We start from the raw sequence: 14,438 nt of genomic DNA, 5'->3' as shown, positions 1-14,438 counted from the left end.
GAGAACCAGTGAGAGCAGAGAGATCCATTGATAGTGGAGAGAGTCAGTGAGAGTGGAGAGAGTCAGTGAGAGCGGAGAGAGTCAGTGAGAGCGGAGAGAGTCAGTGAGAGTGGAGAGAGTCAGTGAGAGCGGAGAGATTTAGTGAGAGCAGAGAGAGTCAGTGAGTGTGGAGAGTTCCAGTGAGAGCGGAGAGATCCATTGATACTGGAGAGAGTCAGTGATAGCGGAGAGATCCAGTGAGAGTGGAGAGAATCAGTGTGAGCGGAGAGATCCAGCGAGAGCAGAGAGATCTAATGAGAGCAGAGAGATCCAGTGAGAGTGGAGAGAGTCAGTGAGAGCGGAGAGAGTCAGTGTGAGCGGAGAGATCCAGTGAGAGTGGAGCGATCCAGTGAGAACAGAGAGATCCAGTGAGAGCAGAGAGATCCAGTGAGAGCAGAGAGAGTCAGTGAGAGCGGAGAGAATCAGTGTGAGCGGAGAGTCAGTGAGAGCGGAGAGATCCAGTGAGAGCGCAGAGTTCCAGTGGGAGCGGAGAGAGTCAGTGAGAGCAGAGAGATCCAGTGAGAGCGGAGCAATCCAGTGAGCGTGGAGAGAGTCAGTGAGAGTTGAGAGATCCAGTGAGTGCATAGAGAGTCAGTGAGAGCGGAGAGATCCAGTTAAAGCGGAGAGATCCAGTCAGAGCAGAGAGAGTCAATGAGAGTGGAGAGAGATCCAGTATGATCAGAGTGAGTCAGTGAGAGCAGAGTGATCCAGTGAGAGTGGAGAGACCCAGTGATAGCAGAGTCAGTGAGAGTGGAGAGATCCAGTGAGAGCGGAGAGAGTCAGTGAGAGCGGAGAGAGTCAGTGAGAGTGGAGAGATCCAGTGAGAGCGGAAAGAGTCAGTGAGAGCGGAGAGAGTCAGTGAGAGTGGAGAGATCCAGTGAGAGCAGAGAGATCCAGTGCAAGCGGAGAGGGTCAGTGAGAGTGGAGAGATCCAGTGAGCTCAGAGAGAGTCAGTGAGATCAGAGTGATCCAGTGAGAGTGGAGAGATCCAGTGAGAGCAGAGTAAGTGAGAGAGGAGAGATCCAGTGAGAACAGAGAGTCAGTGAGAGAGGAGAGAGTCACTGAGAGCGGAGAGATCCAGTGAGAGCGGAGTGATCCAGTGAGTGCAGAGTGAGTCAGTGAGAGCGGAGAGATCCAGTGAGAGCGGAGAGGGTCAGAGAGAGCAGAGAGATCCAGTGAGAGCGGAGAGGGTCAGTGAGAGCGGAGAGATCCAGTGAGAGCAGAGAGATCCAGTTAGAGCAGAGAGAGTCAGTGAGATTGGAGAGTCAGTGAGAGCAGAGAGATCAAGTGAGAGCGGAGTGATCCAGTGAGAGTGGAGAGATCCAGTGAGAGTGGAGAGTCAGTGAGAGCGGAGAGAGTCAGTGACAGTGGAGTGATCCAGTGAGAGTGGAGAGATACAGTGAGAACATAGCAAGTCAGTGAGAGAGGAGAGAGTCAGTGAGAGTGCAGAGATCCAGTGAGAGCAGAGAGATCCAGTGAAAGCGGTGAGAGTCAGTGAGAGCAGAGAGAGTCAGTGAGAGCGGAGAGATCCAGTGAAAGCAGAGAGATCCAGTCAGAGCGGAGAGATCCAGAGAGAGTGGAGCGAGTGAGTGACAGCTGAGAGAGTCAGTGTGAGCGGAAGGAGACAGTGAGAGTGGAGAGAACCAGTGAGAGCAGAGAGATCCAGAGAGAGCGGAGAGAGTCAGTGAGAGTGGAGAGAGTCAGTGAGAGCGGAGAGAGTCAGTGAGAGCGGAGAGAGTCAGTGAGAGTGGAGAGAGTCAGTGAGAGCGGAGAGATTTAGTGAGAGCAGAGAGAGTCAGTGAGTGTGGAGTGTTCCAGTGAGAGCGGAGAGATCCATTGATACTGGAGAGAGTCAGTGATAGCGGAGAGATCCAGTGAGAGTGGAGAGAATCAGTGTGAGCGCAGAGATCCAGCGAGAGCAGAGAGATCCAATGAGAGCAGAGAGATCCAGTGAGAATGGAGAGAGTCAGTGAGAGTGGAGAGAGTCAGTGTGAGCGGAGAGATCCAGTAAGAGCGGAGCAATCCAGTGAGAGCAGAGAGATCCAGTGAGAGCAGAGAGATCCAGTGTAAGCGGAGAGAGTCAGTGAGAGCGGAGATAATCAGTGAGAGCGGAGAGAATCAGTGTGAGCGGAGAGTCAGTGAGAGCGGAGAGATCCAGTGAGAGCGCAGAGTTCCAGTGGGAGCGGAGAGAGTCAGTGAGAGCAGAGAGATCCAGTGAGAGCGGAGCGATCCAGTGAGCGTGGAGAGAGTCAGTGAGAGTTGAGAGATCCAGTGAGTGCATAGAGTGTCAGTGAGAGCGGAGTGATCCAGTTAAAGCAGAGAGATCCAGTCAGAGCAGAGAGAGTCAGTGAGAGTGGAGAGAGATCCAGTGAGATCAGAGTGAGTCAGTGAGAGCAGAGTGATCCAGTGAGAGTGGAGAGACCCAGTGATAGCAGAGTCAGTGAGAGTGGAGAGATCCAGTGAGAGCGGAGAGAGTCAGTGAGAGCGGAGAGAGTCAGTGAGAGTGGAGAGATCCAGTGAGAGCAGAGAGATCCAGTGTGAGCGGAGAGGGTCAGTGAGAGCGGAGAGATCCAGTGAGCTCAGAGAGAGTCAGTGAGCTCAGAGTGATCCAGTGAGAGTGGAGAGATCCAGTGAGAGCAGAGTCAGTGAGAGAGGAGAGATCTAGTGAGAGCAGAGAGTCAGTGAGAGAGGAGAGAGTCACTGAGAGCGGAGAGATCCAGTGAGAGCGGAGTGATCCAGTGAATGCAGAGTGAGCCAGTGAGAGCGGAGAGATCCAGTGAGAGCGGAGAGGGTCAGTGAGAGCAGAGAGATCCAGTGAGAGCGGAGAGGGTCAGTGAGAGCGGAGAGATCCAGTTAGAGCAGAGAGAGTCAGTGAGAGTGGAGAGTCAGTGAGAGCGGAGAGATCAAGTGAGAGCGGAGTGATCCAGTGAGAGTGGAGTGATCCAGTGAGAGTGGAGAGATCCAGTGAGAGTGGAGAGTCAGTGATAGCGGAGAGATCAAGTGAGAGCGGAGAGAGTCAGTGAGAGCGGAGAGAGTCAGTGAGAGTGGAGAGATCCAGTGAGAGCAGAGAGATCCAGTGCAAGCGGAGAGGGTCAGTGAGAGTGGAGAGATCCAGTGAGCTCAGAGAGAGTCAGTGAGATCAGAGTGATCCAGTGAGAGTGGAGAGATCCAGTGAGAGCAGAGTAAGTGAGAGAGGAGAGATCCAGTGAGAACAGAGAGTCAGTGAGAGAGGAGAGAGTCACTGAGAGCGGAGAGATCCAGTGAGAGCGGAGTGATCCAGTGAGTGCAGAGTGAGTCAGTGAGAGCGGAGAGATCCAGTGAGAGCGGAGAGGGTCAGAGAGAGCAGAGAGATCCAGTGAGAGCGGAGAGGGTCAGTGAGAGCGGAGAGATCCAGTGAGAGCAGAGAGATCCAGTTAGAGCAGAGAGAGTCAGTGAGATTGGAGAGTCAGTGAGAGCAGAGAGATCAAGTGAGAGCGGAGTGATCCAGTGAGAGTGGAGAGATCCAGTGAGAGTGGAGAGTCAGTGAGAGCGGAGAGAGTCAGTGACAGTGGAGTGATCCAGTGAGAGTGGAGAGATACAGTGAGAACATAGCAAGTCAGTGAGAGAGGAGAGAGTCAGTGAGAGTGCAGAGATCCAGTGAGAGCAGAGAGATCCAGTGAAAGCGGTGCGAGTCAGTGAGAGCAGAGAGAGTCAGTGAGAGCGGAGAGATCCAGTGAAAGCAGAGAGATCCAGTCAGAGCGGAGAGATCCAGAGAGAGTGGAGCGAGTGAGTGACAGCTGAGAGAGTCAGTGTGAGCGGAAGGAGACAGTGAGAGTGGAGAGAACCAGTGAGAGCAGAGAGATCCAGAGAGAGCGGAGAGAGTCAGTGAGAGTGGAGAGAGTCAGTGAGAGCGGAGAGAGTCAGTGAGAGCGGAGAGAGTCAGTGAGAGTGGAGAGAGTCAGTGAGAGCGGAGAGATTTAGTGAGAGCAGAGAGAGTCAGTGAGTGTGGAGTGTTCCAGTGAGAGCGGAGAGATCCATTGATACTGGAGAGAGTCAGTGATAGCGGAGAGATCCAGTGAGAGTGGAGAGAATCAGTGTGAGCGCAGAGATCCAGCGAGAGCAGAGAGATCCAATGAGAGCAGAGAGATCCAGTGAGAGTGGAGAGTGTCAGTGAGAGTGGAGAGAGTCAGTGTGAGCGGAGAGATCCAGTAAGAGTGGAGCAATCCAGTGAGAGCAGAGAGATCCAGTGAGAGCAGAGAGATCCAGTGTAAGCGGAGAGAGTCAGTGAGAGCGGAGATAATCAGTGAGAGCGGAGAGAATCAGTGTGAGCGGAGAGTCAGTGAGAGCGGAGAGATCCAGTGAGAGCGCAGAGTTCCAGTGGGAGCGGAGAGAGTCAGTGAGAGCAGAGAGATCCAGTGAGAGCGGAGCGATCCAGTGAGCGTGGAGAGAGTCAGTGAGAGTTGAGAGATCCAGTGAGTGCATAGAGTGTCAGTGAGAGCGGAGTGATCCAGTTAAAGCAGAGAGATCCAGTCAGAGCAGAGAGAGTCAGTGAGAGTGGAGAGAGATCCAGTGAGATCAGAGTGAGTCAGTGAGTGCAGAGTGATCCAGTGAGAGTGGAGAGACCCAGTGATAGCAGAGTCAGTGAGAGTGGAGAGATCCAGTGAGAGCGGAGAGAGTCAGTGAGAGCGGAGAGAGTCAGTGAGAGTGGAGAGATCCAGTGAGAGCAGAGAGATCCAGTGTGAGCAGAGAGGGTCAGTGAGAGCGGAGAGATCCAGTGAGCTCAGAGAGAGTCAGTGAGCTCAGAGTGATCCAGTGAGAGTGGAGAGATCCAGTGAGAGCAGAGTCAGTGAGAGAGGAGAGATCTAGTGAGAGCAGAGAGTCAGTGAGAGAGGAGAGAGTCACTGAGAGCGGAGAGATCCAGTGAGAGCGGAGTGATCCAGTGAATGCAGAGTGAGTCAGTGAGAGCGGAGAGATCCAGTGAGAGCGGAGAGGGTCAGTGAGAGCAGAGAGATCCAGTGAGAGCGGAGAGGGTCAGTGAGAGCGGAGAGATCCAGTTAGAGCAGAGAGAGTCAGTGAGAGTGGAGAGTCAGTGAGAGCGGAGAGATCAAGTGAGAGCGGAGTGATCCAGTGAGAGTGGAGTGATCCAGTGAGAGTGGAGAGATCCAGTGAGAGTGGAGAGTCAGTGATAGCGGAGAGATCAAGTGAGAGCGGAGAGAGTCAGTGACAGTGGAGTGATCCAGTGAGAGTGGAGAGATCCAGTGAGAGCAGAGCAAGTCAGTGAGAGAGGAGAGAGTCAGTGAGAGTGGAGAGATCCAGTGAGAGGGAGTAGAGTCAGTGAGAGAGGAGAGTGTCAGTGAGAGTGCAGAGATCCAGTGAGAGTGGAGAGATCCAGTGACTGCAGAGTCAGTGAGAGCGGAGAGATCCAGTGATAATGGTGAGATCCAGTGAGAGTGGAGAGAGTCAGTGAGAGTGGAGAGAGTCTGTGAGAGCGGAGAGAGTCAGTGAGAGTGGAGAGAGAGAGTGAGAGCGGACAGATCAAGTGAGAGCGGAGAGATCCAGTGAGAGTGGAGAAATCCAGTGAGAGCAGAGAGGTCCAGTGAGAGCGGAGAGATCCAGTGAGAGCGGAGAGAGTCAGTGAGAGCAGAGAGATCCTGTAAGACTGGAGAGAACCAGTGATAGCGGTGAGATCCAGTGAGAGTGGAGAGGGTCAGTAAGAGCGGAGAGATCCAGAGAGAGTGGAGCGAGTCAGTGACAGCTGAGAGAGTCAGTGTGAGCGGAAAGAGTCAGTGAGAGTGGAGAGACCCAGTGAGAGCAGAGAGATCCATTGATAGTGAAGAGAGTCAGTGAGAGGTGAGAGATCCAGTGAGAGTGCAGTGAGTCAGTGAGTGTGGAGAGATCCAGGGAGAGCAGAGAGATCCAGTGAGAGCAGGGAGATCCAGTGAGAGCAGAGAGAGTCAGTGAGAGAGGAGAGGTCCAGTGAGAGCAGAGAGAGTCAGTGAGAGTGGAGAGAGTCAGTGAGAGTAGAAAGATCCAGTGAGAGCGGAGAGAGTAAGTGAGAGTGGAGAGATCTAGTGAGAGCGGAGAGAGTCAGTGAGAGCAGAGAGATCCAGTGAGAGCAGAGAGATCCAGTGAGAGCACAGAGATACAGTGAGAGCAGAGAGAGTCAGTGAGAGGGGAGAGATCCAATGAGAGTGCAGAGAGTCAGTGAGAGTGGAGGGATCCAGTGAGAGCAGAGTGATCCAGTGAGAGCGGAGAGAGTCAGTGAGAGAGGAGAGATCCAGTGAGAGCAGAGAGAGTCAGTGAGAGCGGAGGGATCCAGTGACACTGGAGCGATCCAGTGAGAGTGGAGATAGTGAGTGAGACCGGAGAGAGTCAGTGAGGGCGGAGAGAGTAAGTGAGAGTGGAGAGATCCAGTGAGAGTGGAGAGAGACAGTGAGAGCGGAGAGAGTCAGTGAGAGTGGAGAGAGACATTGAGAGCAGAGAGATCCAGTGAGAGTGGAGAGATCCAGTGAGAGCATAGAGTCAGTGAGAGCGGAGAGTGTCAGTGAGAGCGGAGAGATCCAGTGAGAGCAGAGAGAGACAGTGAGAGCAGAGAGAGTCAGTGAGAGCGGAGAGAGTCAGTGAGAGTAGAGAGATACAGCAGTGAGAGGGGAGAGATCCATTGAAAGTGGAGAGATCTAGTGAGAGCAGATAGACCCCGTAAGCACGGAGAGAGTCAGTGAGAGTTGAGAGATCCAGTGAGTGTGGAGAGAGTCATTGAGAGCGGAGAGATCCAGTGAGAGTGGAGAGATCCAGTGAGAGCGGAGAGAGCCAATGAGAGTGGAGAGAATCATTGAGAGCGGAGAGATCCAGTGAAAGCAGAGAGATCCAGTCAGAGCGGAAAGAGTCAGTGATAGCGGAGTGAGATCCAGTGAGAGCAGCGAGATCCAGTGAGCGCAGAGAGATCTAGTGAGAGCGGAGAGAGTCAGAGAGAGCAGAGAGGTCCTGTGAGAGCGGAGAGATCCAGTGAACGTGGAGAGATCTAGTGAGAGCAGAGAGAGTCAGTGAGAGCAGAGAGATCCAGTGAGAGCGGAGAGAGTGAGTGAGAGCAGACAGATCCAGTGAGAGCGCAGAGATCCAGTGAGAGCAGAGAGATCCAGTGAGAGCCAAGAGATCCAGTGAGAGCGGAGAGATACAGTGAGGGCGCGAAATCCAGTGAGAGCGGAGAGAGACAGTGAAAGCCGAGAGAGTCAGTGAGAGCAGAGAGATCCAGTGAGAGCAGAGAGATCCAGTGAGTGTGGAGAGAGTCAGTGAGAGCAGAGAGCTCCAGTGACCTCAGAGAGAGTCAGCAAGAGCAGAGTGATCCAGTGAGAGTGGAGAGATCCAGTGATAGCAGAGTCAGTGAGAGCGGAGAGAGTCAGTGGTAATGGAGAGATCCAGTGAGAGCGGAGAGAGTCACTGAGAGTGGAGAGATCCAGTGAGTGCGGAGAGATCCAGTGAGTGCAGAGTGTGTCAGTGAGAGCGGAGAGATCCAGAGAGAGCGGAGAGAGTCAGTGAGAGCAGAGAGATCCAGTGAGAGCGGAGAGATCCAGTGAGAGCAGAAAGATTCAGTGGGAGCGGGAGAGTCAGTAAGTTCGGAGAGATCCAGTGAGATAGGAGAGATCCAATGAGAGCGGAGTCAGGGAGAGAGTCAGTGAGAGCGGAGAGATCCAGTGAGAGCAGAGAGAGTCAATGAGATCGGAGACAGTAAGTGAGAGCGGAGAGAGTCAGTGAGTGCGGAGAGATCCAGTGAGAGCGGAGACAGTCAGTGAGAGCAGAGAGAGTCAATGAGAGCAGAGAGATCCAGTGAGAGCGGAGAGATCCGGTGAGAGTGGAGAGGTCTAGTGAGAGCAGAGAGAGTCAGTGAGAGCAGAGAGATCCTGTAAGAGTGGAGAGATCCAGTGAGAGCAGAGAGACTAGTGTGAGTGGAGAGAGGCAGAAAGAACGGAGAGATCCAGTAAGAGCCGAGAGATCCAGTGAGAGCGGAGAGATCCAGTGAGAGTGGAGAGTGTCAGTGACAGCTGAGAGAGACAGTGAGAGCGGAAAGAGTCAGTGAGAGTGTACACATCCAGTGAGAGCGGAGATATCCAGTTACAGTGGAGAGATACATTGAGAGCGGAGAGATCTGGTGAGAGCGGAGAGCCAGTGAGAGCGGAGAGTCAGTGAGAGCGGACAGTCAGCAAGAGTGGAGAGATCCAGTGAGAGTGGAGTGATCCAGTGAGAGCAGAAAGATCCAGTGAGAGCGGAGAGTGTCAGTGAGAGTGGAGAGATCCAGTGAGAGCAGAGAGACCCAATGAGAGTGGAGTCAGTGTGAGCGGAGAGAGTGAGCAAGTGCGGAGAGATCCAGTGAGAGCGGAGAGAGTCAGTGAGAGCGGAGAGATCCAGTGAGAGCGGAGAGTGTCAGTGAGGCTGGATAGAGTCAGTGAGTGCACAGAGATCCAGTGAGAGCGGAGAGATCCAGTGAGAGCGGAGAGATCCAGTGAGAGCAGAGAGAGTCAGTGAGAGCAGAGAGAACCAGTGAGAGTGGAGAGAGTCAGTGAGAGTGGAGAGAGTCAGTGAGAGCAGAGAGAGTAAGTGAGAGCGGAGAGATCCAGTGATAGCAGAGAGATCCAGTGAGAGCGGAGAGAATCAGTGAGAGCGGAGAGATCCAGTGAGAGCGGAGAGAGTCACTGAGAGCGGAGAGATCCAGTGAGAGCAGAGATAGTCAGTGAGAGCAGAGAGATCCAGTGAGAGCGGAGAGAATCAGTGAGAGTGGAGAGTGTTAGTGAGAGCGGAGACAGAAAGTGAGAGCGGAGAGATCCAGTGAGAGCGGAGAGAGTCAGTGAGAGCGGTGAGATCCAGTGAGAGCGGAGAGATCCAGTGTGAGCAGAAAGATTCAGTGAGAGCGGGAGAGTCAGTAAGTTCGGAGAGATCCTGTGAGATAGGAGAGATCCAATGAGAGCGGAGTCAGGGAGAGAGTCAGTGAGAGCGGAGAGATCCAGAGAGAGCAGAGAGAGTCAATGAGATCGGAGACAGTAAGTGAGAGCGGAGAGAGTCAGTGAGTGCGGAGAGATCCAGTGAGAGCGGAGACAGTCAGTGAGAGCAGAGAGAGTCAATGAGAGCAGAGAGATCCAGTGAGAGCGGAGAGATCCGGTGAGAGTGGAGAAATCTAGTGAGAGCAGAGAGAGTCAATGAGAGCAGAGAGATTCTGTAAGAGTGGAGAGATCCAGTGAGAGCAGAGAGACCAGTGTGAGTGGAGAGAGGCAGAAAGAACGGAGAGATCCAGTAAGAGCAGAGAGATCCAGTGAGAGCGGAGAGATCCAGTGAGAGTGGAGAGAGTCAGTGACAGCTGAGAGAGACAGTGAGAGCGGAAAGAGTCAGTGAGAGTGTACACATCCAGTGAGAGTGGAGATATCCAGTTACAGTGGAGAGATCCAGTGAGAGCGCAGAGATCTGGTGAGAGCGGAGAGTCAGTGAGAGTGGAGAGTCAGTGAGAGCGGAGATCCAGTGAGAGTGGAGAGATCCAGTGAGAGCGGAGAGATCCAGTGAGAGGGGAGAGTGTCAGTGAGGCTGGATAGAGTCAGTGAGTGCACAGAGATCCAGTGAGAGCGGAGAGATCCAGTGAGAGCGGAGAGATCCAGTGAGAGCAGAGAGAGTCAGTGAGAGCAGAGAGAACCAGTGAGAGTGGAGAGAGTCAGTGAGAGTGGAGAGAGTCAGTGAGAGCAGAGAGAGTAAGTGAGAGCGGAGAGATCCAGTGATAGCAGAGAGATCCAGTGAGAGCGGAGAGAATCAGTGAGAGCAGAGAGAGTCAGTGAGAGCAGACAGATCCATTGAAAGAGGAGAGATCCAGTCAGAGCGGAGAGAGTCATGAGAGCGGAGAGATCCAGTGAGAGCGGAGAGAGTCACTGAGAGCGGAGAGATCCAGTGAGAGCAGAGATAGTCAGTGAGAGCAGAGAGATCCAGTGAGAGCGGAGAGAATCAGTGAGAGTGGAGAGTGTTAGTGAGAGCGGAGACAGAAAGTGAGAGCGGTGAGATCCAGTGAGAGCGGAGAGATCCAGTGAGAGCAGAAAGATTCAGTGAGAGCGGGAGAGTCAGTAAGTTCGGAGAGATCCAGTGAGATAGGAGAGATCCAATAAGAGCGGAGTCAGGGAGAGAGTCAGTGAGAGCGGAGAGATCCAGAGAGAGCAGAGAGAGTCAATGAGATCGGAGACAGTAAGTGAGAGCGGAGAGAGTCAGTGAGTGCGGAGAGATCCAGTGAGAGCGGAGACAGTCAGTGAGAGCAGAGAGAGTCAATGAGAGCAGAGAGATCCAGTGAGAGCGGAGAGATCCGGTGAGAGTGGAGAAATCTAGTGAGAGCAGAGAGAGTCAATGAGAGCAGAGAGATCCTGTAAGAGTGGAGAGATCCAGTGAGAGCAGAGAGAGCAGTGTGAGTGGAGAGAGGCAGAAAGAACGGAGAGATCCAGTAAGAGCAGAGAGATCCAGTGAGAGCGGAGAGATCCAGTGAGAGTGGAGAGAGTCAGTGACAGCTGAGAGAGACAGTGAGAGCGGAAAGAGTCAGTGAGAGTGTACACATCCAGTGAGAGTGGAGATATCCAGTTACAGTGGAGAGATCCAGTGAGAGCGCAGAGATCTGGTGAGAGCGGAGAGTCAGTGAGAGTGGAGAGTCAGTGAGAGCGGAGATCCAGTGAGAGTGGAGAGATCCAGTGAGAGCGGAGAGATCCAGTGAGAGGGGAAAGAGTCTGTGAGAGTGGAGAGATCCAGTGAGAGCAGAGAGAGTCAGAGAGAGTGGAGAGATCCAGTGAAGCGTAGAGATCCAGTGAGAGGGGAGAGAGTCAGTGAGAGTGGAGAGATCCAGTGAGAGAGCAGAGATCCTGTGAGAGTGGAGAGATCCACTGACTGCTGAGTCAGTGAGAGCGGAGAGATCCAGTGATAATGGAGAGATCCAGTGAGAGCAGAAAGAGTCAGTGAGAGCGGGAGTCAGTATGTGCGGAGAGATCCAGTGAGATCGGAGAGACCCAATGAGAGCGGTGTCAGTGAGAGCGGAGAGAGTCAGTGAGAGCAGAGAGAGTCAGTGAGAGCAGAAGGGTCAGTGAGAGGGGAGAGAGAGAGTGAGAGCGGACAGATCCAGTGAGAGCGGAGAGATCCAGTGAGAGCAGAGAGATCCAGTGAGAGCGGAGTGATCCAGTGAGAGCGGAGAGAGTCAGTGAGAGCAGAGAGATCCTGTAAGAGTGGAGAGAATCAGTGAGAGTGGAGAGATCCAGTGAGAGCAGAGAGAGTCAATAAGAGCGGAGAGTACCAGTGAAAGCAAAGAGATCCAGTGAGAGTGGAGAGATCCAGTGAGAGCAGAGAGATCCATTGATAGTGGAGAGAGTCAGTGAGAGTGGAGAGATCCAGTGATTGCAGAGAGATCCATTGATGGTGGAGAGAGTCAGTGAGAGTGGAGAGATCCATTGAGAGCAGAGAGTCAGTGAGAGTGGAGAGATCCAGTGAGAGTGGAGAGAGTCAGTGAGAGTGGAGAGATCCAGTGATGGGGAGCGAGTCAGTGAGAGTGGAGAGATCCAGTGAGAGCAGAGAGATCCAGTGAGAGGGGAGCGAGTCAGTGAGTGTGGAGAGATCCAGTGAGAGTGCAGAGATCCAGTGATAGCAGAGAGATCCAGTGAGAGCAGAGAGTTCCAGTGAGAGCAGAGAGAGTCAGTGAGAGCGGAGAGAGTCAGTGAGAGCGGAGAGAGTCAGTGAGAGTGGAGAGAGAAGTGAGAGCGGAGAGATCCAGTGAGAGCGGAGAGATCCAGTGAGAACATAGAGTCAGTGAGAGCAGAGATAGTCAGTGAGAGCGGAGAGATCCAGTGAGAGCGGAGAGATTCAGTGCAAGCGGAGAAATCCAGTGAGAGTGGAAAGATCCAGTGAGAGCGGAGAGAGTCCCTGAGAGCGGAGAGATCCAGTGAGAGCAGAGAGATCCAGTGAGTGCAGAGTGAGTCAGTGAGAGTGGAGAGATCCAGTGAAAGCAGAGAGAGTCCGTGAGAGCGGAGAGGTCCAGTGAAAGCGGAGAGATACAGTGAGAGCAGAGAGAGTCAGTGAGAGTGGAGGGATCCAGTGAGAGCAGAAAGATCCAGTGAGAGCGGAGAGTGTCAGTGAGAGTGGAGAGACCCAGTGAGAGCAGAGAGACCCAATGAGAGCGGAGTCAGTGAGAGCAGAGAGAGTGAGCAAGTGCGGAGAGATCCAGTTAGAGCGGAGAGAGTCAGTGAGAGCGGAGAGATCCAGTGAGAGTGGAGAGAGTCAGTGAGGCCGGATAGAGTCAGTGAGTGCACAGAGATCCAGTGAGAGCGGAGAGATCCAGTGAGAGCGGAGAGATCCAGTGAGAGCAGAGAGAGTCAGTGAGAGCAGAGAGATCCAGTGAGAGTGGAGAGAGTCAGTGACAGCTGAGAGAGTCAGTGAGAGCAGAAAGAGTCTACGAGAGTGGACAGATCCAGTGAGAGCAGAGAGATCCAGCGAGAGTGGAGAGTGTCAGTGACAGCTGAGAGAGTAAGTGAGAGGGGAAAGTATCAGTGAGAGTGGACAGACCAAGTGAGAGCAGAGAGATCCAGTGAGAGCGGAGATATCCAGTGAGAGCAGAGAGATCCAGTGAGAGTGGAGAGAGTCGGTGAGAGTGGAGAGAGTCAGTGAGAGCAGAGAGAGTAAGTGAGAGCGGAGAGATCCAGTGATAGCAGAGAGATCCAGTGAGAGCGGAGAGAATCAGTGAGAGCAGAGAGAGTCAGTGAGAGCAGACAGATCCATTGAAAGTGGAGAGATCCAGTCAGAGCAGAGAGAGTCATGAGAGCGGAGAGATCCAGTGAGAGCGGAGAGAGTCACTGAGAGTGGAGAGATCCAGTGAGAGCAGAGATAGTCAGTGAGAGCAGAGAGATCCAGTGAGAGCGGAGAGAGTCAGTGAGAGTGGAGAGTGTTAGTGAGAGCGGAGATAGACAGTGAGAGCGGAGAGATCCAGTGAGAGCGGAGAGAGTCAGTGAGAGCGGAGAGATCCAGTGAGAGCGGAGAGAACCAGTGAGAGCAGAAAGATTCAGTGAGAGCGGGAGAGTCAGTAAGTTCGGAGAGATCCAGTGAGATAGGAGAGATCCAATGAGAGCGGAGTCAGGGAGAGAGTCAGTGAGAGCGGAGAGATCCAGTGAGAGCAGAGAGAGTCAATGAGATCGGAGACAGTAAGTGAGAGCGGAGAGAGTCAGTGAGTGCGGAGAGATCCAGAGAGAGCGGAGACATTCAGTGAGAGCAGACAGAGTCAATGAGAGCAGAGAGATCCAGTGAGAGCGGAGAGATCCGGTGAGAGTGGAGAGATCTAGTGAGAGCAGAGAGAGTCAGTGAGAGCAGAGAGATCCTGTAAAAGTGGAGAGATCCAGTGAGAGCAGAGAGACCAGTGTGAGTGGAGAGAGGCAGAAAGAACGGAGAGATCCAGTAAGAGCAGAGAGATCCAGTGAGAGCGGAGAGATCCAGTGAGAGTGGAGAGAGTCAGTGACAGCTGAGAGAGACAGTGAGAGCAGAAAGAGTCAGTGAGAGTGTACACATCCAGTGAGAGCGGAGATATCCAGTTACAGTGGAGAGATCCAGTGAGAGCGGAGAGATCTGGTGAGAGCGGAGAGTCAGTGAGAGCGGAGAGTCAGTGAGAGCGGAGAGTCAGCAAGAGTGGAAAGATCCAGTGAGAGTGGAGAGATCCAGTGAGAGTGGAGAGATCCAGTGAGAGGGAAAGAGTCTGTGAGAGTGGAGAGATCCAGTGAGAGCAGAGAGAGTCAGAGAGAGTGGAGAGATCCAGTGAGAGCGGAGAGATACAGTGAGAGGGGAGAGAGTCAGTGAGAGTGGAGAGATCCAGTGAGAGTGCAGAGATCCAGTGAGAGTGGAGAGATCCACTGACTGCAGAGTCAGTGAGAGCGGAGAGATCCAGTGATAACGGAGAGATCCAGTGAGAGCAGAAAGAGTCAGTGAGAGCGGGAGAGTCAATATGTGCGGAGAGATCCAGTGAGATCGGAGAGACCCAATGAGAGCGGAGTCAGTGAGAGCGGAGAGAGTCAGTGAGAGCAGAAGGGTCAGTGAGAGGGGAGAGAGAGAGTGAGAGCGGACAGATCCAGTGAGAGCGGAGAGATTAAGTGAGAGCGGAGAGATCCAGTGAGAGCGGAGTGATCCAGTGAGAGTGGAGAGAGGCAGTGAGAGCAGAGAGATCCTGTAAGAGTGGAGAGAATCAGTGAGAGTGGAGAGATCCAGTGAGAGCAGAGAGAGTCAGTAAGAGCGGAGAGTACCAGTGAAAGCAAAGAGATCCAGTGAGAGTGGAGAGATCCAGTGAGAGCAGAGAGATCCATTGATAGTGGAGAGAGTCAGTGAGAGTGGAGAGATCCAGTGATTGCAGAGAGATCCATTGATGGTGGAGAGAGTCAGTGAGAGTGGAG

The sequence above is a fragment of the Somniosus microcephalus genome, chromosome 9 (assembly GCF_052327205.1).
Source record: "Somniosus microcephalus isolate GS21.2 chromosome 9, FLI_Smic_1.0, whole genome shotgun sequence".
NCBI classification, from domain to species: domain Eukaryota; kingdom Metazoa; phylum Chordata; class Chondrichthyes; order Squaliformes; family Somniosidae; genus Somniosus; species Somniosus microcephalus.
Note: the sequence above shows the minus strand (reverse complement) of the source record.